Below are 19015 nucleotides of genomic sequence, written 5' to 3'. Positions count from 1 at the left end.
CTTGGAATAGAGGGAGGAAACTACCTGAGGTGAGTAAATGGGTGTAATTCTGCCTAAATCTAACCTGCTGGTAGACTGGGGATATGTCTCAAATCCCACTCACTGCTTTTCTCACCCATGGTTTCTAGAGATACTCCTTTTCACGTGTAATCTGCAGCCCAGAATTCAAGCTCTCTTTAGGAGGCAGAAACATATGGCATTTTAAAAAGGAGTGGCCCATTTTTGTCTACTGTTTTTAACAGAGCATTAACACTTCCCTCTGAGAGTGTGTGTGTGTTTGTGCGTTTGTGTGCGTGCGTGTGTGCCTTTATATATATGCATATGTGTAACCATTTGGCTTTGGGGACCCGAATTCAGATCCCATTTTTTTTTTTTTTTTTTTTTTTTTGCAAACTACGTGCTCCAGCTATGAGGTCACAGCTGTCATTCACTTTTTGTTCTTTCTTTTCATAAAATCATAGAGCCATAGGACAGCTGAACATGGAAGGGACTTCCATGGGCTGCAGCGTGGAGAAGTGCTCCACCATGGGACCTGTGGGCTGCAGGGGGACAGCCTGCTCCACCAGGGGCCTCTCCACAGGCCGCAGGGGAACTGCTGCTGCCTGCCTGGAGCACCTCCTGCCCTCCTGCTGCACTGACCTTGGGGGCTGCAGGGCTGGGTCTCAGTCTTCGCTCTCAGCTGCTGTTGTGCAGCAGATTTTTCTCCCTTTCTTCAATCTACTCTCCCAGAGGCATGACCAGTATCTCTCACTGGCTTGGCTCTGGCCAGCAGTGGGTCCCTTTTGGAGCCGGCTGGAACTGGCTGTGTTTGCTCTGACAGCGGTTGCTGGATCATGACATTAAAACAGGTACAGGGGTATGTGATACTTTTATTCTGATCTGTTTTAGGTAAGGGGAATGTGTTTATTGACTTAGTCCTGTGAAAGCTGAGAGACTTCTGTGCATTCTGGACTACCACAACTCTGGAATTACTAAAGGAGTTAAGGTAGCTCCAGGATAAAACAGCAGCTGGGAAGAGGCTTTTCAGAATACTACACTTCGGTCTTATGTGTCTATATTTTGCATAAATCCAGTGCTTGAGCTACCTGTTATTGCCTTCATCTTGTGCCGTCCTTTTGGATACCTCAAAGCACAGCTCATGCACAGGCTTTAACAAAAAAAAAAAAAAAAAAAAAAGCATGACTTAAGCTAATAGTCAGTGCATGCATAGGGACAGATAAGAAAGGTATAGTGTTTTCTGTGCCTTGAGGATTCCCAATATTTCAGGTCACTAGGCAACATCTTTTCCAAGCATTTCTGGATAGTAAGACTAAGTAATCTCCCTGTCACTTTCTGTACATATTTAATCCCACACTCAGTCTGTTTCTGGCTGGATCTCCCCTTTTGCACAAGCAGCATATGTACTTATGCGCACTGAAGCAATGAGCTATTGCCAATGAGATGTAAGAGGAATGAAGGTGAGCTGGAGCTAGTGCCCATCTTAAAAATCCCTGTTTTGCAATCCCCTCCTTTAGAATCGGGATGGTCTGCTAGTAGCATGTGCAGAGCGAAAGGCACTGTTCCTTGGGGGCTGGTATTGGGACTGGCACTGTTCAACATCTTTGTTGGCAACATGGACAGTGGGATTGAGTGCACCCTCAGCAAGTCTACTGCTGACACCAAACTGTGTGGTGTGGTCAACATGGTGGAGGTAAGGGATGCCATCCAGGGGGACCTGGATGGGCTTGAGAGGTGGGCCTATGCAAACTTCATGAAGTTGAACAAGGCCAAGTGCAAGATCCTGCACCAGGGCCGGGACAATCCCAAGCACAAATGCAGGCTGGGCAGAGAAAGGTTTGAAAGCAGTTCTGAGGAGGACCTGGAGGTGTTTGTTGATGAGAAGCTCAACATGAGCCAGCAATGTGTGCTTGCAGCCCAGAAAGAACAACTGTACTGGCTTCATCAAAAGTGTGGCCAGCAGGTCAAAGGAGGTGATTCTCCCCCTCTGCTCTCATGAGACCCCACCTGGAGTACTGCATTCAGCTCTGGGGCCCCCAGCATAAGAAGGACATGGATGTATAGAATGAGTCCAGAGCAGGGCCACAAAGGTGATCAGGGCCTGGAGCACCTCTCTTACAAAGACAGGCTGAGGGAGTTGGGGTTGTTCAGCCTGAAGAAGAGAAGGCTCTGGGGAGACCTTACAGTGGCCTTCTGTTACCTAAAGGGGGCCTACAGGAAAGCTGGGGAGGTACTCCTTGTCAGGGAGTGCAGTGATAGGACAAGGAGTAATGGCTTTAAGGTAAAAAAGGGTAGATTTAAATTAGTTATTAGGAAGAAATTCTCTATGTGTGGTGAAGCACTGGAACAGGTTGCCCAGAGAGGATGTGGAAGCCCCATCTCCAGAAGTGTATATGGCCAGGTTGCATAGGGCTTGGAGCAACCTGTTCTAGTGGGAGGTGTCCTTGCCCATGGCAGGGGGGTTGGCATTAGATGATGATCTTTAAGGTCCCTTCCAACCCATGACATTTCATGATTCTATGAAAAGTGAGTTTAGTGGTGGTCATTGCTGTTAAGCTGAACCTTTCCCAGAGGGGGTGCTTTAGATGGGCTATTGTGTCAAAGGCTGTGAGCCAGCTTAGGCTGCCCACACAGTTCTGACAACTGATGTGAAATCAAGTAACCTCTTTCAGAACAGACAAGCATTTTAACGGTTCCACAATCTTTCTCTCAGTCAAGCTATCCCACGGGTATGGTTGATTTTCCTTTTGAATAAAACAGGATTGACTTTAATAACACATTTTTAATTTAACTAAAACTTTATCAGCACTATCAGTTGAATCTTAAAACAAATGTGTGTTTTTGTATGAAATTGTGGACAACAGTATATGAGAGTCCAGTTGATTATTGGCTGCATTTGTCTGTTACTCTCTGAGAAGATTTGAAGGGTGGACCTCCTCTTGTCCCTCTGCTTCAGCTACTGACAGGAAAGTGCTTCAGCAGTAAGTCACGTTTCTCTTGTTTACTCCCATCAAGACCTTTCTGTTGTGTAATTCTTTTGTTTTCCACTGTTGTAATCTCTGATGCACATGGATTTTGGACAATGTAGATGACCCGTGTGGGATGCATGAGGTTCTCTGTCAAGATATTGTTGTCCCTCACTGGCTGGAATCCAGGTTTAGTACTAAGCATAAAAAATAATAATAATTAAAAAAGAGAACAATGGAGATATATATAGATCCTGTTGGGAAAAAGAGTCCAGCACACTGTCCATCCCAGCCCTTTGATGCAACGCCCACAATGCAGTTTCCTTTGACTTTCTCAGGGATTCCCAGATATTCATGGTAACTTATGCAAGCAAAGCAGACACCACCTGACTAACATTTGGCTAACCCTTTGCAATCTCTTTCCCAATGCAAGCTACAGGAAAAAAAAAAAGCTTAGCGCTATAACTTAGGGTCTCACAGTGTGCACACTGAACAGTACTGGAAACAACTGAAGTATTGATGTTGGTACCAGAGGTAAGTCAGACCCCTGGTTGCAGGGCATTACAGTGCACTCCAAGCAACAGTGCCTGAAGCTAATTTGGCAAGTCCAAGATCCTCTGCTAAGTCTGGAATTCCTGTTAATAGCTCCTTCAAAATACTGTTAATCATTGACTTTGGATAACTATTTATTATTTTGGTTAATAGCTCAGTAATCCAACTCACTTTCAAAGCCTCCATCACGGTTTTATTAGTTAAACTGATCACTAAGGCCAGGTCTGTAATACTAGCATTTCTATATAGACCTGATATTTAATTATTTAAAAGGAGAAGGGCATAGTGCTTGCACTAAGCTTCTTTATTAAAATTCTGAAGGCTTGGCAGTGAGGCAGGGGTTGCTCCCATCCATGCTTAGTGCTTTATGTTTTTCTCAAATGGCTCCTTTTTTGAGGGCTCTTTCCCTTTTGAAGACAATCTGTTACTGCTGAAACTTTTTCTTTCAGAAAGCAGAGTCTGTGTAATACATTATTTTGAAGCCCATTTTGTAATTCGGCATATATTATTGGTATTTTAAGTAATGGAAATGCACATTCCTTTTCATTGTGTGCTTATAAATGCCAAATCCAGAGTAATGTAGTTTCATAGAATAGTAATGTAGAATCATAGAATATCCCAAGTTGGAAGGGACCCACAAGGATCATCTAGTCTAACTTCTGGCAACACACAGGACCACCTGAAAATCAGACCATATGTCTAAGAGTGTTGTCCAAATGCTTCTTGAACTCCAGCAGGCTCAGTGCCATGACCACTTCCCTGGAGAGCCTGTTCCAGTGCCTGACCACCTTCTCGGTGAAGAATCTTTATACATAAGTAAAGTTATACATAAAAATTGTATTAAGTAACTTGACTTACTGGTTAAAGAAAAAAAAAAAAGAGAGAAAAGTTCAGTTTGTCATTCAGACACTCAAATCACTGCACGAAAGTGTAGCCAGGAAAATTAGACTGTATGGGACTATTTTTCCTGCCATAGCCACTAGTATATTGACTTTAGATACTGGCAGACCACACATCTTAACAGGTAATCTACAGGTAATTTCATTTAAAAAAATAAATTGTTTTACAAAATTTAAGCATAATTTGCATTTACTCAGCAGTTCTCATCCAAGAGGATGCCATGACAATTTTGATCTGCTGACTTGAAGTAACCCAAAGTAAAGCTTGCCAATGCAGCTCAAGATTTTTGTTTGTTTTTTGTTTTTCAAAGTTGTAAAATGTTGGTTTTGGCCACTTCTTTTGAATTTTTGCCTCATTAGTTAAATTGCTTTGTGCTAAAATAATAACTTTTTTTAACATGACAACATTTATGTTAACATGAGGTAATTGAAATACTTTTTTCATTTCAAAATTATATTTTTATATACAGTTCATTTAAAACACTTTAAAAATAAAAGCATTTTATATCATGTTAAAAGGTATATAATTCGGCTGCAAATTATTTTCATTTTTATTTTAATTTTGTTCACATGTGTATAAAAATTAATTCTAAGTATGTCCCAAATTTTCTTTTCGATTTAATGAGAAACTAAAAAAAAAAATAAAAAAATTACTCTTGCCTGTCCCATCATAACTTCTTCTTTAATACACATTTTCTCAGTGGGCCTCTTTGGGATGAAATTTGCATTATAGGATTTAGTCCACAAAAAAATTGGGGTTTGAAGGCTGATAATATTTTTTGTTTTCTCTCTTTTTGTCATCAAACCATGTCACCATGAAGTTTCATCATTTAATCGAAAAATGTTGGGGTGGAGAGTTACAATGAGGAGCTTGAATAGTATCCCACTTGGAAAGTGAAGGAATAACTATCACAAGGGCTTTAGCTTGAGTTCCAAACTGGCAAGCTATTTCAACGCACAACAGTCTTTAAGGATTTGAAAAGTACCATGAGACCCATTAAAATTATTTGATACATAATTTGGTGAAATTTGAAAGCTTTTCTTGTTCAGAAGTTCTGGTTATTTCTCTATAATATCTCTTTGACCTTAACCTTTGTAAGTAGGTATTATGTTCTTCTAATCAGAGTGTATGTGGATGTTGTTTTCATTTGTTTTTAACTTGAAGGTCTCCATTTAATATAAAACTATACCTTTAAAATTATCAGACTTTATTAATCCACTTAAAGGCTTAACCATCTGTAAAAATGTACTATGCAAATTGGACTTTTTCCCTTCTTCAGACATCATAGCCAAGCAGATACAGCTTGGGGAAATTTATGCATTCTGACCATCTCTAAATCGTTAGAGGCCAAACCAATTTAAATAGCAATCAGTGACCAAGAACACCCTTTGCTCTCTGAAGGTTTTTCCTTGCTATTCTAATTAATTCAAGTTTGTTACATTCAGCTCTGCTGGATGCTCTGCAGACTGAATTCATTCTGCCTTGTTTAATTTGCCTTTTTCTTCTGCCATTAGTTTGTTAGCTCTCAAGATGAGCACAGAGCACTAACTCACCACTACATAGTATGAGCAGAAGCTGTTTCTTAAATTGCTAAAAAAGATAGGATGATCCTTTGACATTTGGGACAGAGTTTTTGCCTCTACTTTAATTGCTTTCCTGGCCTATATCATTATTCCTAAGTTTTCCTACTTCTGGAAGACTGGACTGATCCCATTTTATAAAGTATTTAGAAGTCTTCCAAGCTCCTCCCCACAAACAAACAAATAAACCAAACCAAACCAAAATGAAAAATAATTAAAAAAAAAAAATAATGTAAAGAATTGTTATATGAATTTGTCACTGATTTCAGTGGAGTCAGAGTTTAACTCTCAGTTCTGTGGAGCCCATGAGATCTCTGGATGTAACCACAGTACAAGTGGGAAAATACTGCAAAAATTTTAAAGGGTTTCTGAAGTAACATCTCAGAGTGGGGCTGGAGTTACTCTCAAAAATGGTAACAAATCCAGATCATCGAAAGACAGCATTTTCCTTAAGTTATTAATTGTCTGCTGGTTTAGAAATTGTATAAGTTTGAAACCCACGGTAAAGTCTATTCTGTTGGAAATGTCAACACAGGTATTTAACTCTGGTGTTACTTTTACTATCAAACGTTTCATACCTTGTGCAAGATTTGGTCTATGAAGTCTTTACTGGGAATAGGTGGAAGAATCTACTACTAGTCAGATTTTTATGTTTGTGTCCCTCATGAGGTATGTGATGTTACAGCTTCTATATACAAATGATATATCTTCTATAGCAAGATACCTATTCTTATGTCTTGAAGTGTGCTGAACTCATTACAGCTTTTGACTTGTTCCAGCCTTCAGATTAAAATGGTTCAGGTTACATCATTTTAAACTGCACAAAGGGTCAAGAGACCATATCATTTCAATGAGGCCACAGTTCATTTGCTTTGGCTCAGGAGAGCTGGAGGGTGAAATAAATATTAATAGTCACATTTTGAAAGAAGGATTGAAGCTTTGGTGTTACAATGAAGCAAAACATTTCATACATGATGCAGCAAAACAGTCACTGTATTTTTACCAGTTTGAAGGACATAGAGAGGGAGAGAGAATGAACAAAAATATAATTAAAAATGCACCTGGTACATTTTTTTTTTAACTTTTCATTATGGAGAGAAGCAATATTTGCTTTTTGCTTCATGGAGTTGAAATCAGTCCATTAAGAGGGTGGGAGAAAAGATTAATAGGTAAATTCAACATTCTGACTCCTTCATGTAGTTAATGTGCTTAATCTTACCTAGGCGATGAGCTGCATTTACACTGACAATGAGTGCAGAGAGAGAAAGAGAGGTTAAATATGTGGTTAGGGGAAGTTAATGAAAGCATATTACATGATTTTACAAAAAACATATATTACTGTTCATTTAAATTAGTCCTTGGGACAATTACATCCCTGGTGTAATCTCATTAAGCTAATGAGATCACATCAGGGATGAATTTGGCTCTTGTATTTGAAGTTTTAAAATGGTGATGTTATCATAATTTTATTCTTTGCTTAGAATGTGAATGAGCTTTGGAAGCCTGAGAAAAAAGTATTTTTAAGGATGACAGAGACCAGTGCAATAGGGAGGATGCAGAGTAGAATACTGAGCTAGTTCCTTTTTAATTCTCTTTGTCCTTGTCCAGACCATTATTTAGAGTTTGTGTATTAACTTTGCACTTCTGTATGTGGAGAAACTACTGTCACCTGAAATCCAGAGTCTTGAAGAAGGCACCTACCTCTCCATAAAAAGTGCCCAGCTTCACCTTTAGGCATGACAGATACCCTCTAAGTCATATTCATCTGCACTGATCAGCCTGAATACATAGTCAATGCTTGAGTGTTTAAGTGTGTACAGCTTCGATGGTGTCTCAGAAAGTCACTGAGCATCTGACAGTAGGTTTCCTAACTGAAGGAAAAAAATCCCTAACTTCCAAAACACAGCTTCTCAAACAAAACATTTTTCTGTTTCTGTCCCCTGTGATCTTGGTCTTTCAGGTGTGTTCAGACTGTACATAAAACATACATAACATAGTCTTCTGTTCTTTTTTGCCTTATGTGCTTGAAAATAGCATGCTTGTGAAAATAGCAAGTTGACTGTGTGAAGCTTCATCCGTGTCCTTTGTTTTGATGACAGGACTTCAACTTCAACTTTGTGAGAACTCCAGCCGTCAAACTGTTGGGTTACCTGGAGTTTTAATTCATGTAAATGATGGGATAGTCATTGGCTTGGAACTTGCACCAACAAGTGTGCATGTCTTCAACACAGGCACAGCAACTGTTTCCTTCTGTGGCATGGTGAGCAAAATGGAGTTTTTCTAATTGGGAGAATGGTACAAACCAGTAACATATTATTCAGTAACTAATTGCTAAGGGTAGTCTCTTGTAAAGTGAGTTCAGATTGCTGCCTCCATGAAGCTGAAAGAAAGATCATTTAGATTCAAGTCTCTCATAGCACAGGTGAATGACTCAAGAAAACATCTATTTCATGCTTTCTCTATTTTTTTATGTTATTTTATTGGACATTGGGAGAACTAGATGTAAATGTCCTTAGAGTAAATTTATACCTGACAATCTGTCTCATAGCAAAGAAATATAGGCCTGGTGCTTCACATGGTTCATGTCAGTGTGACAGGGGTGTAAGCACTGACTGAGTATTATTCTTTTTTAAGTTGTGCACAATCCTGCTTAGCTAGTTTTTGAGATATTTGACTATCCCCATCATTAAGAGTTAAAGCAACAGATAAAAAAAACCCACACAACACATGGCTGTAGTGTAGCAATTCTCCAATTATTCCTGTTTGCCAGAACCAACAAGCAATCCAGAATCTTTGAGTTATGCCAGCAAATCAAATCTGCCATATTTCATTGGAGTTAGCTCAGTAAGATTCCATATAAAATAAATTACGCTTCTATGAAAGTTATCCTAAAACCTACACAGCGATAATGCTTCAACATTTTAGAATTGCCCTATATTGCTCTAATTTCTTAATAAATCTGAGAATAGTTAAAAAATCCCTGTAGATTTTTTTTTCTGATATTTTCCCTTAAATATTACAGGAATTTTCCAGCTGAGATATAATAGCATTATTTCCTTCCAGCCTACCTTCTTGTTCTACGCCAGCAGACTCACAATGAACATGTTCTCAGAATGCACACCCAGCTGCACTTTCCTTTTATTACTTATGACAAACTTCAGAGTGCACAGGAGACATTTTTTTTCTCAGACCTTATTCTTTATTTGTCATGACAGTGACACAATGCTTAAGATCTTAATGATCTTATACAATTTTATTTTTGCTCTCAATAATAGTTCAGACACATGTATAATCCCCTTTCTCCTTGCTTCCATCACTAATGTGTTTTTAAATTTTTAAACAAGATGTGTAAACATGTCATTTTTCTAATAATTTTGCATGTTTTACCTAGTGTTATTATTATGTGATATTCATTCCTGTTTCAGCCTACTGCCTCTTTGCTATGGTAGTGAAGGATGTAAGGTTTTATAATCTCATTCTTCTGTTCAGCTGCATTTTGATTTTAAGCAAAGTTGGCTAGCCTTTGGAATGTATATTATTTTGGAAATTCTGAGAGTAAATATCTTATATTTAATTTTAAAACCGACTGAAAATGTGACCAAATAATGGCATATTGATGGATATATTCTGTTTACAAAGCACTGAAATTTTATACTTTGATTCAGACCTGCATTTTTTTTTCCCCACTTTTGATTCAAAAATGACTAAAAATGAAATACAGCTTTGACACTGTCAACATTTGCTATCAAAATGTTTCAAACAAAACAGCCCGAGTCAGGATATTTCCTCATGCATCCTTCCTGTAAGCAAAGCAACGGTTTTCAACGTAAGGACATTATTGTTGGAAACTTCTCACTCCACAGCAAAGCTGACAACAATTTAAGGTGTAGAATTCTACTGGAATTAAAAAGGAGCCTAATCCCTTCTGGTTGCACCTTGGTCCCAGGGAAGACCTGGGGGAAAGAGGAAGGAAACCCTCCCGTTGTGCTGCAAGAAGGCTCCTGCCCAAGGACAATTCTTCCTGAGACCAGGGTGCAGTCTTGCCTGCTCTTCTCTCCTGGTCACAGTATCAGGTTTAAGGTTCTTAAGTAAACCAAACAAACAGGGAAAGAGGTAAAAGGGCATTCTTGGTGCTCAAATGGTGATGAAAAGGGGAAAAACATGCTATTGCAAGCCCGAGGGAGATATATAACTACCCAAAGGTGGAGGTAAACAAAAAGGGTGAGTGAAATTTGTGTCATTCACAGGTTGTGTTTGAAATGCACTTCTCCTGTTTTTTTTCCTGCAACATAATAGGGTGGGAGGTGAGGGTGGGAGTTCAGAGAGCAGAAACATTTTATTTTGTGCTACTGCATTCAGGAGCCTTTGTGGGTTTCGTTTCGTAGTGTGATAGATGCTTCATTTTGAATGATTCAACATTTATGAGCCTCCCAGCATAGATGAATGAACTCCGCTGTTATACCAAACACATCATTTTTATATCTTCTTGCTGGATGGTTACAGTTATTAACAGCAGCATTTAAAATTACTTTTTTTCTTTGAAGGAAGCCCTGGCTATAAGAAAGAACAAATTACAAGTACTATGTGTAATGCAGTAGTGTTAAAGCTGCTGTCAGCATCCCAACGTGGCCATATGTCTGACATAAAGTACACAAAAGAAAGTGTTGAGGATTGAAGCACAGTCTGATGATAAGTAGGCCTTTTAAACAGTAAGCCTCTCAAGTGAGCAATATACATTCTGGTCTGTTTTTCTTACTTTGTGCTGCTTTAAATCAAAGTCCATGGGTCTGCTATTGCTGGGAGGTTGGACATGTTGTCTGCAAATAAATAGGCCCTCTGCCAAGTAACTAGAGCTCACTCTTGGTAAAGGAAGAACATTGTTCACTAAAATAGTTTGTCTTTTGATGCCAAAGGAAATCAAATTGTAATCAAGGGCTGAGAACGGACTGAAGTCATAAAAGCTGGCTTGCCTCAGACTTTGGCAGCCTCGCTTGTTCCCAGGCATATTAAATATAATTTACGTTTGCGGAGGGGAGAGGCTTTATTGCACTGGAAATTTGTTTTAAATAACACTTAAGTGAAACACTGTTGGGGGTAGCCAGGGATACATTTCTGCTGTCATTCATGCTGGTGAAAATCCAGAATATGTTCATGGACTTTAACAGATTAATTCTGAATTTTTATCTGTGTAAATGGATATTTATGGTCAATGTTGATTAAAACAATCACATTTCCTGGGTCATCCATTCCAAGTGGAAAGTTCCAGTTGAAAGGCATGCCTCAATTACAGAAGGTGTCAATATGTTTTTCTTCCATTTTAATCACATTAACTATAAATGATCATCTTCGGGTGAAAAATCCTGAACATTTTATGAAATTAGCTAAATCGATTCTGTCCTTAATCTGCATTGTGTGAGGTGGAATCAATTTTACTGACAATTTCTGCGTACAAAGTTGAAGTTTAAAATATATACTTCGAGTTTTCAGAAAATGAGCTTAATAATACTTCACAATTATTATTTTCTGATTGTTACTTTTTCAATATATGTATATATTTAGAATGGCAAAACTTTTTTTTTTTTTTAACCATAGAATTAGAAAATAACTTTAAAATAACTTCTTCCAACAAGTGATAATTCTACTTTTCAGCATCTTGCTCATAAGGAGCCAGCTGAGATAAAATATTGTTTTAATTCTTTACACACTTTTGGATAAGATATTTTTCTTCTAACCTGACACCATGATGTAGGTTACATCTGAAACTTGTTTTACAAATTTGCACTGAGTCAAAGCAATGCAATCTGTCGACAAAAAAAAAAAAAGATCTGCCATGAATATCTACTTTAAGGTCACATTAACTCCTTTATTTTGCAGCTATGTCACATTGCATGTAGCATTTGTCAGCAAATTCATTGTAATTCCTACTGTGTAAGGGGAAATTTGATCTTAGGGAGAATCATAAGGGATAATTAAAATACTAAAGAAATGTTTGGATATCTGTTGTCTTTAAAAAGGATTTTTTTTTTTTGTCTCAATTTTTCTGTTGGAAATAATATTGAAACAGCACACTTCCACCATAAAACAATAATATTGGGATTGTTTTTCACTGCTCACCACTCTGACATTTGAAGCAATTTAATTCTGTCACAAGATTAGGACAGAGTTTAGACCTTGCTAACTAATTTGGAGGTCTAACACAAGCGTTTAAGAACCTTAAGAATATGTTTTCTGTTTCTCAGTGCTTCAGGGACCAAAATGGGTAGGCATCTGCCTGAGATGTTTCTTAAAGCCCTGCCCTTGTCTGTGCATGTATTTATCTAAGTCTTGATGACGCCCAACATCTAAATGACTAGTTTAATGCCTAAACTCTTGTCACCTCAGAGTAACCTGTGGCCTCATGACTAAGACTGGAGGCTCCTTTGAAATGATGTGTTGTTCATGTACTGCTAATTCTAATTTCAGTTGACTCAGGGTGGTGGGTCTTAATAAGAGGTGAGGTGCCTGGAAGATATGACCTGCATTTCTCCACATTGCCGGAGTCCTTGTGTGAGTCTAGCCGAAGGATAGATGAATCTTTTCCTGGAGCTAAAACCCTCCTTTTTTTTTTTTTTTTCTTTTCCCCTCCAGGAGAGTTTAAATGCATTATTTCCTGAACAAAATTATTTAAATTGTACTATTAATATTCAATAATTTTAAGTCAAAAAGCATGATTTTGCCACACACACAAAACAATCACGTTTTGTTATGACAAAAAATAAGCAAATGTCAAAAATTCCAAAAGTTCCCCAAATACCCTAATTTATAATATCAATGGCTGTTCTGAGGGGAAAATGACAGGGTAAAACTTTTTAACACCACAGCATAAAATACCAAGAGTATTAGTTGTAACTTATGGCTGCCCTTTTTTCCCAGCTGTAATATACATTTGTAAGATATATGGTGAGGGCTAAGAAACTACAAAAGACAGAAGAGTGACTGAGAAGGTAAATGCTGTGGCTCTCAGACATGAACTAAACATCCTGGCACCTATGACAGCCACAGGCATTCAGGGGATTTGACAAATAGGTAGTCACTTTAAAATAGTCCATGTCAATGAATAATACCATATGATCATAGAGCATGGGCTTTTGAGACTAATAAAAGCTGGGCACTGCTAAAAATACAGACTGGGAACACATTCCAAAAAGTAACTGAAGAGACCTCAGGACATGTGTTCCCTTAAGTGCATGCAGGGATTAAGCTGCTATGTGAGCTTGCATACTGTGGTTCCTGTGAAGATCCAGAGCTCAGATATGCTCTGAAGTCAGGGAGATGCTTTGAGGCATCCCCACACACTCAGAAGAAATCCACACAAAGAGCCTTTCACAAGGTGACTTCAGGATCCAAGCCTGTCTTCAGTATTCCCTTCTCCAGCTCCACACAATCCTGTAAATCCTGTATTACACTTTTCAAGTGCTCTCAAACTTTCTGTTGCTTTTCTTCTCCTCCTCTTTCAGACAAACAATGCAATACAGTGTATTCAGATGTTAATGGGACTGTCTGTGTATTTCTTAAAATAGGAACAAACAGACAGCTAGAAAAGTTTTTACTTTTATATATAGATAGGCATATGGAGATATTTATACCTTTGTTATGTTTTTCCCTTCCTTTTGTATTGTCTTGTAAACGTGTTATGATCATGATCCTTCATTTCTGAAAACAATAGGAGCTGGATGCCGACTTGAGTGGAAGCAAATGAAAGACCCATCTCTCTATTGTTGCAGTTTTCTTCAAACAAAAAATAAAAAAAAAGAAAAACAACAAACAAACAAAAGTTAAAGCATTCCAAAACATTCTTTGAAATAAATATGCATGTTAAAAAAAAAAAAAAAAAGGAGCAAGGAACATAAAAAAAAAGAAGGGCATATTTCAATGCCCAAACTGTAACTGCTATTCCATACACTCACAGTCAGGGCAAATTCAGGAAGCAGGGAAGCACATATAAAAGAAAACCCATCTGAGTGTGGAAACAGAAAGATGTGTGAGAGATTCAAAGCTTGTAACCTGACTCTACCCCCACCTCACCATTATCTTGTCTGTAGATGCTCCTTGGCAAATCAGCTGGCACTATCCTGCTGTGTGTTTGGGCACTGAAGGGCTCACAGGTTTTCTGAAGTAGGAAATTGGTCCTCCTGCTACAGAGACTGGGCAAACTATTTCTGTCAGTTTACACTCTTTTTTTTTTTTTTTTTTTGTGTTCTCTCAAGAGACCCAAAACCAGTCAGTTCGAAGCTAAGAACTGTTCAAGTTGTCATTCACTTTTAGAGGAGACATGAAAATGAATGTGTGCCAGAATTTTGGCTGATGAATTTAACTCATTTTGACAAAGAGATCCTCCCCCTAAACTTCTTCAACATGCTCAGACTTGGTAATATGGGAAAAACACAGCTGATGGGGGTAGAATTATTAGTCTATCATCTTAACTATGAACTTTTGAAAATAAATGCTCGTTCACAGGAAAGGGATTCTCTCACATGAGATTTTGTCTCAGAAAATGTACAAAAGTCTGTTAGAACAGTATATAAACAATAATGTTTTAAGATGTGTAATATGCATATTAATTACACAATATTGTTAAATCATCATTCTGAAGTAAAGAAAATAATTTTCAACAGACAAGCAATCAGGTGACAGAAAGAGATGGGTGCTATAGTGATGTCTCCAATTAAAACCATCTGAAACTAGTGTACAAGTATACATCTGTGTGGATGCACATATATCTATGTTGCAACTAAAACCATATTCCTCTTTATATAAACACCAAGTATAATTTCATATAATTCTACTTAATTAAAATACCATTCAGACTAAACAATTTTCTGTTAACTCTGCTACAGCAGCAAACACTTTTTTTTTCTATGTTTTTCAGAGCCGAGATTGTGCAAAATAAAACATGCCAAATCAGCTGCATTGCAAATGCACAGTTTGTATGACCTGTAGAGGCCAAAAACACACAAACTTTGGTTTAATCTGGTGAAAATCCAATGCCATGAAACAGTAAAAAAGAGCAGCCTTGCTATGATGGGACAAAGAAAACGGTAAGCTTGCTATTAGAGTCCCACCATACAAATAACTGAATGATTTCAGCCAAAATAATTTAAACAAACAACCCAAGATCAAAACTCTCACTCTGGAACAGGTATTTATTACAAGGAATGTCAGAAACATGTCAGATAAAGCATAGAAAAACAAGGGATTTTTTTGGAATGCTTTCACAAGCAGATATATCTGTTAACTTTAATGAATTATAATACCATCTATTCATTTTTTTTGTTTGTTCAATTTTGATGCTCCTACAACATCCCCCCCCAACTCACAATACAAATAGCTTTAAAAATTATATTGCATTCATCTAAGCATTTTGCCTGTATATTTGCACTTTTTAAACAGTACCATTTGCTTGCTAAATTCCTTAACTGCTATGACTGTGACAATTAAAAAAAAAAAAAGACTCTATGACAAAATGATCCACTTTTCCATTAAAAAGTTAAAAAAAAAGAAAAAGATTTTTAGTAACCTCTAATAATGAAGTCTCAGTGACACAAATATTAATGAACAATGAATGATATAATTTTTATAATGAGTGAAACTATTGAAGAATACTTATAGATATTTTTGCATTTTTCTACAATATCATCTCTTCAATACTTTCTTACTGCATAATTTGTCCTGTACTTTGCAGTTCCAAAAGAAGACATGCCAAAACAAGCTCAAAATTCAAAGAAAAGAGAAAGCATGTTTTCTTTACAGTATCAAGAAAGGATGAATAACTGTTGTGTACCTAATATGCAGACATCTTAGTATAACAAGATACAGCTTAACTCCTAGAGTCCTTGCTATTTAATCCATTTAGTTCTGCCCAGGGATCACATGAATTTATGGAAACCCCCTGCTACCCTCTTTGTTGACTTCCATCCCTGCTGGGAGATCCCCATCTGCTGGGAAGTGAAACTCTGTCCTGAACTTTACCTCATTTAACAGAGTGCCACATGTAAATCCAACTTCTTCATTTATTACTTTGACAGAGCAGATGGCAATGGGCTTTTAAAACACTGTAATGTTGCTTAAAACCAGCTATATTTGTAAGATATAATAGTTTTAGCTGCTTGGATTCTAGTGTCTGATTTTTAGGAAAAGACTCTGATACAGGCAATTAAATTTTTGAGCCATCAGTACTTAGTGATGCATCATAATTTAGCTGTTTTCAGAAAATCATATTGTGACCAAATAATCATTCATTAAGACAGAAAATACTTTTTTTTTAATGGAAATTTGAGACTCATGTTTGGTGGCTGATATGAGTGACTAGTTTTCTAATAGCCTTAATCACTGGAGTATTTCTTTACTTGTTCATTTAAGCTCATTAATGAAAACGTATGATGTTAAGCCTAATATCTGCTAACCCTTGATGACTGTTTTGACTTCCAGCATTGTCCTATCAATAACTGTGAATGATATGCACTGAAAATCAAAGAGTGTTATTTCACTGTGATTAAAGAGAACAGGTTTACCCAAGACTTCCTTTTTATCCAGTAAGACCACAGAGAAATTCTTTGTTAGCTTGAGTCAGATGTAATATACTTCAAAATGTCTCATCCTTAGACATGTTACCCTAAATGCATAATGCAGTTTTAAAGTATAACCTGAAAATTCAAATTCAGCCAGTAAGTTTGCTTATGGAAGGCACATAATGGGATAGGGAACATCATGCACAATCACAGCATCCTGGGTTTGAAGACCACAAACACTGTAAACTGCTTGTCCTCAGGATCCAGTCTAATGGCTTCTTTGTTTGTATGTTTGTTTATATTCAGTGACGTCCAAAAGGAGTTTTAGCCCTGAAGAAGGAAAGTAAACCTTCCATTGCCAGTGCTGACTGTGCTTTTACAAATTGAACTATCAGCTAATATGATGCTCAGTAAAATTCAAAGAGCTTGTGTTTAACTGATATAACTGGGATCTTTGCTTATGTTCATCTTGACCATGAACCTTCTGATCATATTATAAGTATTATGGCCAAAGGGCACTGGTTCTTGGCATGGCACTTTGGTGCTCTGTCATGCAATCATGTCATCTTGTATGGCAGCTTCAGGGTGAGACCTCATATGAAGTAGACAATCTGTGTTCTCTGGTTAAGCAAATACCTCTAATATGCATTTTCATAGTTTAAATCAGGCATTTTAAGGTATTTCAATCCTATGCATATGCATACACTAATGGCAGATACTGTGTTTCATAATATGTCTTTGCCTCTCTGATGATAAATAACACCATGTTTAGAAACGGGGACATCTGTCCCCAAAGGGCTTTTATTATGAACTGTGCAGGTTTCCTCTGTAACTTTACAGGTAAAAATTATATGACACCATACCCTCATTTCATTGATCATATGGATAACTTTATACCAATAGGGTTTTATCTCTCAGTGTAATTTCTTGTATTATATTTTCAATTTTAGTGCATATATTAGAACTTAAGATTTAACCTCAGGCTGATTTTCCTACTTTGTTTTCAGATAATTTTTAAGATTCTTGAATTAGAAATTAAAACCTAAGGGCCAACTCCTGCACGAAAACCATAGCAAGATAATCCTGTTGGCAAATTCCTTTTGCAAAAATTTCTTGCAATATGACATTCAGAAAAGTGAGGCACTCTCCCTGCAGAATGAAATCCAGAGAGCCTCTGTTCTTACCTAATAAATTCCCAAAGGAAAATGTAATGAAGATCCGAATCTGACTTGGCTGTTCCTACTTTGACTATATCCTCAACAACACACCTCGCCCTTACCAATGATGAAATGGCACCAGCAATGTTCTCCAGTCCTACTGCTGCTGACCTACAGAGGTGATAGGAAATCAGTGGATAATTAGTGAGCATGTATAACATGATCCTGTGGAGAGGCAGCTGAGTCCTGTTGGTGCAAGGTGTGTTGGTTTCCACACGTGTGTATGGTTTAACGCTCGGTCTAACCCTGGGTGTTTTATGACATGACAAAAGTTTTATTGACTTTTTTTTTATTTTATTTTATTTTTATTTGAGAGCCTACGATTAAATTTTAGTAGGGGAAAGGTTATTACCAAGCATGAAGAAAAATGTTAGAATCAGGATGTTAATATTACTATTCTAAGATGTCTATGATTAGAATTGTATTTTTCTTTGTAATTTAAACTTAAAACAAATGTAAAAAATGCAGTTTATGCTATCTTAGTACAGACAGAAAGGTAATTACTAATTAAATTTAATACCACACAGAATTTAAAGAAAAAGAAAAAGAAAAAAACAACAACAACAGCAAAAAACCCAATGTGATTGCACAAGGTTTTAAAAAAATCCCCACAAATGTAAACTGGTCACTTCCTTTTTTTCAATAGTTGTGTGCAGGCAGTTTATGGTATTTCGGTAATTATGACCTTTCTTTAACTACATGGCTATATGCCAATAAAAGGAGAAGTTCAAACAAGCAAAGTGATCATTCTGTGCATAGCTAGTTAAAATTCATGGCTCGCAGGGAACAGATTGCCATAGGAAAACCCTCAGCCTGTCCATCTACTGGTACCATACCACCAGCAGAGCTCCTTTTATTCAAGCTTCTCCCTGTAGTTGCCTCTAATTCTTTTGCAAATCTTCCTTTCCCGTCACAAATTTATAGCCCATTGACTACTTTCTGTGGGTGGCTGGAAACATCTGGGTAGCAATCCTCCAGTGTATGTCCTGCACCCTGCTTGGAAACAATGGCAACAAAGGCCAAGAAGAGCACAGCAGTGCCCAAAAGCAAAACTAGGAAAGAAGAATGGAGCTGTTTAACATGTATATTCATTACCCACACTCAATTAAGGGTGAGTGAAGGTGGAGGAACTCAAGGCCCTACTTTGTCAGCCTCAGAAAAAAAGTTCTTGTGATTGTTACATCATGTTTCATTAGACTAATTCAGTTTAGGCAATGCTAGTTTTGTCCTTGATGTCAGCCCTATCACTATCAGCT

At 37.4% G+C, this 19015-nt stretch overlaps 1 long non-coding RNA gene across 12 annotated transcripts in view; it reads left to right on the top strand.

The window, feature by feature from the left end:
- Window positions 1-419: 419 nt before the first annotated feature.
- LOC310888175 overlaps window positions 420-19015 on the top strand; it is a 51442-nt gene continuing 32846 nt past the window's right edge. For 4 of the 12 annotated variants that reach the window (XR_014575847.1, XR_014575856.1, XR_014575857.1 and 1 more), the window contains exons 1-3: window positions 863-2978; window positions 8095-8255; window positions 9018-17958. This is a non-coding gene — a long non-coding RNA (uncharacterized lncRNA). The other 8 variants (XR_014575849.1, XR_014575851.1, XR_014575852.1 and 5 more) reach the window with 8 other exon arrangements.

Source organism: Anser anser, assembly GCF_964211835.1.
Source record: "Anser anser genome assembly, chromosome: 1".
Lineage (NCBI taxonomy): Eukaryota > Metazoa > Chordata > Aves > Anseriformes > Anatidae > Anser > Anser anser.
Note: the sequence above shows the minus strand (reverse complement) of the source record. Positions and strands in the feature narration are given on the sequence as shown.